General features: G+C 47.5%; 1 long non-coding RNA gene across 2 annotated transcripts in view; it reads left to right on the top strand.

Moving 5' to 3' along the window:
- The first annotated feature begins 4,827 nt into the window (after nucleotides 1–4,827).
- LOC119976183 overlaps nucleotides 4,828–8,825 on the top strand; it is a 63,088-nt gene continuing 59,090 nt past the window's right edge. For both annotated transcript variants that reach the window (XR_005462879.1, XR_005462878.1), the window contains exon 1: nucleotides 4,828–5,026. This is a non-coding gene — a long non-coding RNA (uncharacterized LOC119976183). The remainder of the gene's footprint in view (nucleotides 5,027–8,825) is intronic.

Raw genomic sequence — 8,825 nt, 5'->3', positions numbered from 1 at the left:
TGGGCGCAATTCTCTGCACCCCACGCCGGGGGGGAGAATCGCGGGAGGGCCGGGCGAATCACGCAATGCCGCCCTGGCACCCCCAGCGATTCTCCCCTCCCCCCAAAATGGCGTGTCGCGTTTTGCGACAGGCCGCTCGGAGAATCGCTGCTCGCCTTTTCTCGCGGCAACCGGCGATTCTCCGGCCCAGATGGGCCGAGTGGCCTGCCGAACCCGACCGGTTCACGCCGGCGCCAAGCACACCTGGTCGCTGCCGGCGTGAACAGCCACTCCTAGTCCCCCGCGGTGGGAGGGGGGAATAGGGGGCGAGGTGCGGCCTCCGATGCCGGAGTGAAACTATTTCCTGTGGCAGTGAATTCCAAAGGCTTACCACCCTCTGGGTGAAGAAATTTCTCCTGATCCTGGTCCTAAATGGTCTACCCCACATCCTGAGACTGTGACTCGTGGTTGTGGACTCCCTGACCATTGGGACCACCCTTCCTGCATCTACCTTGTTTAGTTTTGTTAGAATTTTATAGGTTTCTATGAGAGCCCCTCTTATTCTTCTGAATTCCAGTGAATATAATCCTAAACGACAGAATCTCTCCTCATATGTCATCCCACCATCCCAGGAATCAGTCCGGTAAACCTCTGCACTCCCTCTAGAGCAAGAATATTCCTCCTCAGATAACAAGACCACAACTGCACACAATGTTCCAGGTGTGGTCTCACCAAGGTCCTGTATAATTGCAGCAACACATCTCTGCTCCTGTATTCTACTCCTTCCGTTATGAAGGCTAAAGTGCCATTTGCCTTCTTTACCGCCTATTGCTTACCTTCAGCGATTGGTGTACAGGACACCCAGGTCACGTTGCACATTCCCTTCTCTCAATTTATAGCCATTCAGATCTGCCTTCCTGTTTTTGTTCCAAAGTGGATAACCTCACATTTATAGTGCATCCGCCATCCATTTGACACTCAATCACCCTCTCCAAATCACACTGAAGCATCTCTGCAACCTCCACACAGCTCACCCTCCGACCCAGCTTTGTGTCACCTGCAAATTTGGAGATATTACATTTATTTTCCTCATCTAAATCATGAATATATATTGTGACTAGCTTGTGCCCCAGCTCCGATCCCTGCGGACCCCACTAATCACTGCCTGCCATTCGGAAAAAGACCTACCCTTTGTTCCCTGTCTGCCAGTTTTCTATCCATCTCCATACACTACCTGTAATTCCATGTGTTTTAATATTACATGCTAATCTCTTATGTGGGACTTTGTTGAAAGTCTACTGAAAGTTCAAATAAACCACTTGTCAACTCTACTAGTTACATCCTCAAAGAATTCCAGTAGATTTGTCAAGCATGATTTCCCTTTTGTAAATCCATGCTGACTCTGTCCAATCCTGCCACTGTTTTACAAGTGCTCTGCCATTAAATCTTTTATAATGGACTTGAGCATTTTCCCACTACTGACTTCAGCCTGGACTGGTCTATAATTCTGTTTTCTTTCTGTCTCCCGCAGACACGGGGAGAATGTGCAAACTCCACACGGACAGTGACCCAGAGCCGGGATTCGAACCCGGGTCCTCAGCGCCGTAGTCCCAGTGCTAACCACTGCACCACATGCCACCCTACTGTTTCCAACTAATACTGATTTCTTTCAGTTCTTCCTTCTCTCTAAACCTTGTGTTCCCCAACATCTCTAATTGTGTCCTCCATTGTGAAGACAGAACCAAAGTAAGTACTTAATTGGTCAGCCATTTCTTTGTTCCCCATTATAAAGGCCCCTGTTTCTGACTGTATGGGACTTACATTTGCCTTCACCAATCATTTTCTCTTCACACATTTATAGAAGCTTCCACTGTCAGCATTTATGTTCCCCATAAGCTTATTCTCATACTCTATTTTCCCTTTTTTTTATCAATCCCTTGATCCTCCTTTACTGAATTCTAAACATCTCCCAATCCTCAGGCCTGTTGTTTCTCCTGACCAATTTGTCTGCTTCTTCCTTGGACCTCGTACTATCCTAATTTCCTGTGTAAGCCATGATTTGGCCACCTTTCCCATTTACACTTGGGCCAGACAGGAATGAACAATTGTTGCAGTTTACCCATACTCTCGTTGAATGTTTGCCATTGCCTATCCACCTTCACCTTTTTAAGAAACCTTTCCCAATCCATCATACCCAACTCACTCCTCATACCATCGTAGTTTCCTTTATTTAGATTCAGGCCCCTATTCTCACAATCAACAACGTCACTCTCCATCCAGATGAAGTATTCTATCATATTATGGTCACTCATCCCAAGGGGCCTTGCACAACTAGATTGCCAATTATTCCTGTCTCATTACACAATTCCCAGCCTAGGATGGCCTATTCTCTGGTTGGTTCCTCAACCTATTGGTCCAGAAAACTATCCCGTATACACTCCAGGAATTCCTCCTCTCCAGTATTGTCACTAATTTGATTTGGCCAATTTACATACAAATTAAAGTCACCCATAATTATAGGTGTTCCTTAATTGCATTTATCTCTAATTTCATGTTTAATGCTATTCACAGCATCACCACTGCAGTTTGGGGGTCTATACACATCCCCATTAACGTTTTTTGCTCCTTGGTGTTTCTCAGCTCAACCCATACAAATTCCACATCGGCGGAGCTAATATCTTTCCTCAATATTGTGTTAATTTGCCCTTTAACCAGCAATGCAGCTCCATCACCTTTTCCTGTGTGTCTGTCCTTCCTAAATACTGAATATCCCTGGATGTTCAATTTCCACCCCTGGTCACCCTGCAGCCATATCTCCGTAATCCCCATACTCATTTATATCTACTTGCACGATTAATTCATCCACTTTATTGTGAATGGTCCGTGATTTAAGGCACATAGCATAAATGCTTGTCTTTTTAATGTCACTTGACCCATTCCATTATTTGTCACTGAAGCCCAGTTTGATTCTGGCCCTATCTGCCTATTCCTTTTCTTATTCCCATTTCTATCTTTTGTCCTTGTCCTTGATTTCCCCCTCCTTTGACTCCTTTGCATAGGTTCCCCGTCATTTTAGTTTAAACCCTCCCCAACTACTCTAGCAAATACTCACCCTAAAACGTCAGCCCCAGTCCTACCCAGGTGTAATCCATCCAGTTTGTCCATGTCACACCTCCCCTGAACCAGTCCCAATGTTCCAGAATCTGAAATCCTTCCCTCACTTCATCTCTTCAGCCACGTATTCATCCGAGATACCCTATTTCTACTCTGACATAGAATCATAGAATCCCTACTGTGCAGAAGGAGGCCATTTGGCCCATTGAGTCTGTACTGACCCTCTGAAAGAGCACGCTACTTAGACCCAATCCCCCACCCTATCCCCTTGACCCCCACCTACGGGCAATTTAGCATAGCCAATCCACCTAACTTGTATATCTTTTGGACTGTATTTATTCCGTGCAGGCTCCGGAAACCTGGCCTAGCATTGGAGAAGGATACCCCGACCATAGAATAGAATCCCTAAAATGCAGAAGGAGGCCATTTGGCCCATCATGTCTGCATCGACCCTCCGAAAGAGCACCTATCTAGGCCTAATTTCCTACCCTATCCCTGTAACCCTACCTAACTTTTTGGACGCTACGGGGCAATTTACCATGGCCAATCCACCTAACCTGCACATCTTTGGACTGTGGGAGGAAACCGGAGCACCCGGAGGAAACCCATGCAGTCACAGGGAGAAGAGCAGACTCCACAGTCACCCAAGGTCGGATTTGAACCTGGATCCCTGGCCCTGGGAGGCAGTAGTGCTAACCACGGTACCACTGTGCCACCAGCCAGAGTCTGACAAGAGAACAAGCGACATGAACTCTTGTTCTGAGCCATCCATCCACCCACAGGCTGCAAAAGGTGATAGATCAATGCAAATGATTTTCTTTCTCAAAAATTGACGTTTAGTGAGTAGAGTTGAGTTGTGGGGATCGGGGAGGGTGAGAAACATACAGAGGAGTAAATTGGGGAGTGTAGGAGACATGTCAGGGAAGAGGAGCAGGGTGCCGTGGTGGGGGGGGGGGGGAGGGGTAGAGCTGGGACAGTAGGGAAGGGGGTGGGTTACGGCAGGGAGGAACTGCGAGCGAGGGGGCAACTGCAACACGTACTGTCTGAGAATTTCCCCACGCCAAATTAAGAAAATTTTGGATTACCGGCTAGTGAACGGGAGTGAGGTAGGGGGGAGGGGCTGCGGCCATCGGAGCCTGGCAGAACAGGGTCCGAGTAGTCTAGCCGGGGTGGAAAGTTGGGGGGAAGGAACCGAGGTTGGGGGGAGGAGTTTTACAAGAGGTGTGGACGGGAGGAGTTGGGGAGGTTTACAACTCTTGGGTATCATGTACTGCACTCTTTCAGAGGTTGGACAGCGTTGGGTGTGGGGGGGGGGGGGGGGTTGGGGGGAGTGGACTCTATGGTGACCATGGGCGGTCCAGGATTCCTTTTTCTTTTTCTCCTGTTTTTTGTTTCCACCTTGGGAGAGTTTGTTTTATTGGATGCATATATTGACAGGCAGGCCGTTGTTTGGGGTGGTGGGAGGATGGGATCGTTGTTATTGTTAAGGGGATTGATTTTGTATTTGTTACTGTTTACTGTCTGTGGGTGGGGTGCAAATTTTGAAGGAAAATGTGAAAAAAAACATTTATAAAAAAAAAAGAAAACTTGGGGGATTGTTTTTTGCAGGATGTTGTGTTATTTTCGAATGCATTTGAAATTCCGGGTAAGCCAATTCTGTGCAGGTCAGAAGCACAATTAAAGATATTTCCCTGGCTGCTTGAGTCGCTGAAGAAACACTTACTCACTTCCGTGACCAATCGGGGTGGGACCAATAAAATTGGACGGGTTTTTTCAGACGGGTCTTCGTTTCACATCGAGAGTTGTCACAAAAACAACCCCCTCTGCAAATGGAATCTCCATGGAGGGGTGAGGTGGAAAGTTACAAGCGGCGGCTGCGAGATTGTTACCTGGAGGAACTGGAGCAGATCAAATCTAAAGCAACGATCCGCAGGTATGGACTCCTTTGCTTTCGTTTTCCAAACGCCTTTTACTGGTTACGTTTAACTGTTGTTATCAAAAGTTTGCCAAACTTTTGCAAACTTTTACAGCCTTTACCAAAACACAACATGCTGCAAAGTTTGAATTACCCCCGAGCTGTCAAATATCGACTTCTAACTAGGGTTTGACAGTTCTCAGCCTGTGCGCAAGCCAGAGTATGTTAATCTACAATTGGGAGAATGTATTGTATTCCCCAGTAAGCAGGTTCAATGATCCCCCCCCCCCCCCCCCCACTCTCTCCCTCTTCCAGTGGTATTCCCTGGAATTTTCAAAGTTATGGATCAGAGGTTTGAAGCTATGAACGGATCAATAGAAGGGAGGTTATCCTCTGATTGGGGAATCCATTTGAAGAGATGCAGACAGACCTTTCAGTGAAGTTGGAAACCAAATCAAAGGGTGGGGAAAAGTCTGGAACTCCGTTTCACCAGCTGCAATGATGTTAGATCAGCTTTAGTTCTGCAGTGGGACTTGAACCTACTGTCTGACTCAGTACTAATGAAGGAGCTACCCTCCGAAAGCTAGTGATTCCAAATGAACCTGTTGGACTTTAACCTGGTGTTGTCAGACTTCTTACTGTGACACAGTACTGCCCACTGAGCCACAGCTAGTTAGCCCATTGCTGGTGTCCACTTTTCTAATATTTCCTCTAACTCCAGCTCTCCTTCAGCTGAAGGCTACCTCTGGTGTTAATTCCCCCCTTGGTGCAATAACAGGAGGTTGGCTAATTTGTAGTGAAATTGACAAATGCACTGAAAACAGGCTGGCTTTGGCAATGAACACTTGCCTGTGGACAAAGGAGGGTTTTGTTTCTGTTTAGCTTCTTTCACTAAACGTAGGAGACCAGCAGCTTTCAGCGACAAGTTCTGAAGTAGTAGAACCGTTTTATTGCTAGAAGGGCAAAGACATTTCCTGAAATCGGGGTTGAGAGAGCAAGAATAATTAAACCATGGAATAAACAATAGTTATGTTTAAAAAGGAGCCGATTCAACCAAGCATTCTTGAGTTAACAAGGTGTATGGTGTATCGGCTTCCATTAACAGCGGGATTGAGTTTAAGAGCCGTGAGGTTCTGCTGCAGCTTTATAAAACTCTAGTTAGACCACACTTGGAATATTGTGTCCAGTTCTGGTCGCCTCATTATAGGAAGGATGTGGATGCTTTGGAGAGGAGACAGAGGAGATTTACCAGGATGCTGCCTGGACTGGGGGGCATGCCTTATGAAGAAAGGTTAAGGGAGCTAGGGCTTTTCTCACTGGAGTGAAGAAGGCAGAGAGGTGACTTGATAGAGGTGTACAAGGTGATGAGAGGCATGGATAGAGTGGATAGCCAGAGACTTTTCCCCAGGGTGGAAATGGCTGTCACGAGGGTACATAATTTTAAGGTGATTGGAGGAAGATATAGGGGAGATGTCAGAGGTAGAGAGTGGTGGGTGTGTAGAATGCACTGCCAGCAGAGGTAGTGGAGTCAGAGTGATAAGGGATATTTAATCGACAGGCACATGGACAGCAGTAAATTGAAGGGGTGTAGGTTGGGTTGATCTTAGATTAGGATAAATGGTCGGCACAACATTGTGGGCTGAAGGGCCTGTACTGTACTGTTCTATATTCTATGCAGCTACATTCATATGGATTAGATAACTGAGTCCAATGTAAGTGAATATAAATAAAAGTTACACGGTACAGTCCTTGAGCTGCGAGGCGTAGATGATAATGTGTTGCGGTTGAAACAAGTTGCTAACTTGCGCTGCCGCATAGTTAATTCTTCAGTTCAGCTGTTCAGTGGTTTTGGAGAGGGTTTTCAGTTGCAATCCCTCTGCTGCCTGAACAACTTGCAGTCGGAGAGAGATTTAGATGTTCCTGCAAAAACTGGCTATTTTGGCAGGGGTCCTGCCTCTGTCCCAGGACCTCTTTCAGTGTAACGAGCTTCCAGCTACTTTTTTGACAGCACATCCGCACACAGACAGCCCCCCCCCCCCCCCCCCCCCCGCAGTTAGGTAGTAACCAGGCTTTTAACCTCCTCCTATGTTAATCCCAATGGAGACTCAGAATACAATAGTCTTGATTAGGCAATTATACCCAGGGTCTATAGATGACCCTGGCAGCACAGTAGCACAGTGGTTAGCACAGTTGCTTCACAGCTCCAGGGTCCCGGGTTCGATTGCAGGCTTGGGTCACTGTCTGTGCGGAGTCTGCACGTTCTCCCCGTGTCTGCGTGGGTTTCCTCCCGGGTGCTCCGGTTTCCTCCCACAGTCCAAAGATGTGCAGGTTAGGTGCATTGGCCATGATAAATTGCCCTTCGTGTCCAACCAAAAAGGTTAGGTGGGGTTATTGGGTTACGGGGATAGGGTGGAGGTGTGGGCTCAGCTGGGGTGCTCTTTCCAAGGGCCGGTGCAGACTCAATGGGCCGAATGGCCTCCTTCTGCACTGTATATTCTATGATATTCTATGATGAGAGAACCATTATGTTCCTTTGTCTTTACCAGATGGTTTTACAACTCCTTGTCTGGAAGCACAGGGAGGGGTTCCATTGTCCCTATGAAAAGCCCCATGTAGCCATTCATGTCAGGGGCTAGCTGTGTCCTTTTAAACAAAATATAAAACTCAGGTCTTTATTTAAGTCCGATATTTCTGTTTTTGGGTGTTTTTTTCCTGCATCATCATAAGACTGGCACATTGAGGTGGGAAGGTGCTCACACTGATTGATGGCAGTAATTGAAAACAAGGGACAAAATGCTGGAAAATCTCAGCAGGTCTGGCAGCATCTGTAGGGAGAGAAAAGAGCTAACGTTTCGAGTCCAGAAGACCCTTTGTCAAAGTTAATTGATAACACTGCCCTCGCAGTACCTTTGCTGATTTCCTGGGAAATCCCACCTCATGTTAAGGTGTTTCCTTTAAAAAGTGGTGCCTGGCTGGGTTATGGGAGGAGGCCCTGAGGAGACTCAATGCTTCCTCGTCGTGTGCCAGGCTCAGCCTGATACAATTTAAGGTGGTCCACAGGGCGCACATGAGGGTGGCCCGTATGAACAGGTTCTTTGAATGGGTGGCGGATAGGTGTGGGCACTGTGTGAGGGCCTGCAAATCATGTTTTGGGCATATCCGAGGCATGGGGGATTCTAGCGGGGATTTGCTGACGTTGTGTCGGAGGTACTGAAGGTAAGGGTGGTTCCGAGTCCAGAGGTGGCTATTTTTGGTGCGTCAGAAGACCTGGAAGTCCAGGGGGCGACAGAGGCCTATGTCTTGGCCTTTGCCTCCCTGGTAGCCCGGAGACGGATCCTATTGGCGTGGAGGGACTCAGAGCCCGCAAAGTCGGGGGTATGGGTTAGCGACATGGCCTGGTTTCACAGCCTTGAGAAGATCCCCCCCCCGAGGGGCTCAATGCTAGGGTTTGCCCGGAGGTGGCAGCCATTTATCGACTTCTTTAGGTAACAATATGCTGTCAGCAGTGAGATGGTGGGAGGGGGTGCTAAAAAGGGAAGGCAGTGGACATTGGGTGGGGGAAGGTTGGCGGGGAATTGGAGTTGGGGAGTTGGTTATATAAGCCATGTTGACTGGGTTTTGTTGTGTGTTTGGTGTGTGGTTGCTTATTTTGCATTTTGTTAAAAGTTATTTGGTTAAAAGTTTTTAAAAGTTACAATATAAATGCTTTAATAAAATATTTTAATAAAAAAGTAGCACCCCAGGGTAGCACGATGGCACAGTGGTTAGCACTGCTGCCTCACGGCGCTGAGGCCCCAGGTTCGATCCCGGCCCCGGG

The sequence above is a fragment of the Scyliorhinus canicula genome, chromosome 13, assembly GCF_902713615.1.
Source record: "Scyliorhinus canicula chromosome 13, sScyCan1.1, whole genome shotgun sequence".
NCBI lineage: Eukaryota > Metazoa > Chordata > Chondrichthyes > Carcharhiniformes > Scyliorhinidae > Scyliorhinus > Scyliorhinus canicula.
The sequence above is the reverse complement of the archived record's forward strand: the minus strand, read 5'-3'. Positions and strand labels throughout refer to the sequence as shown.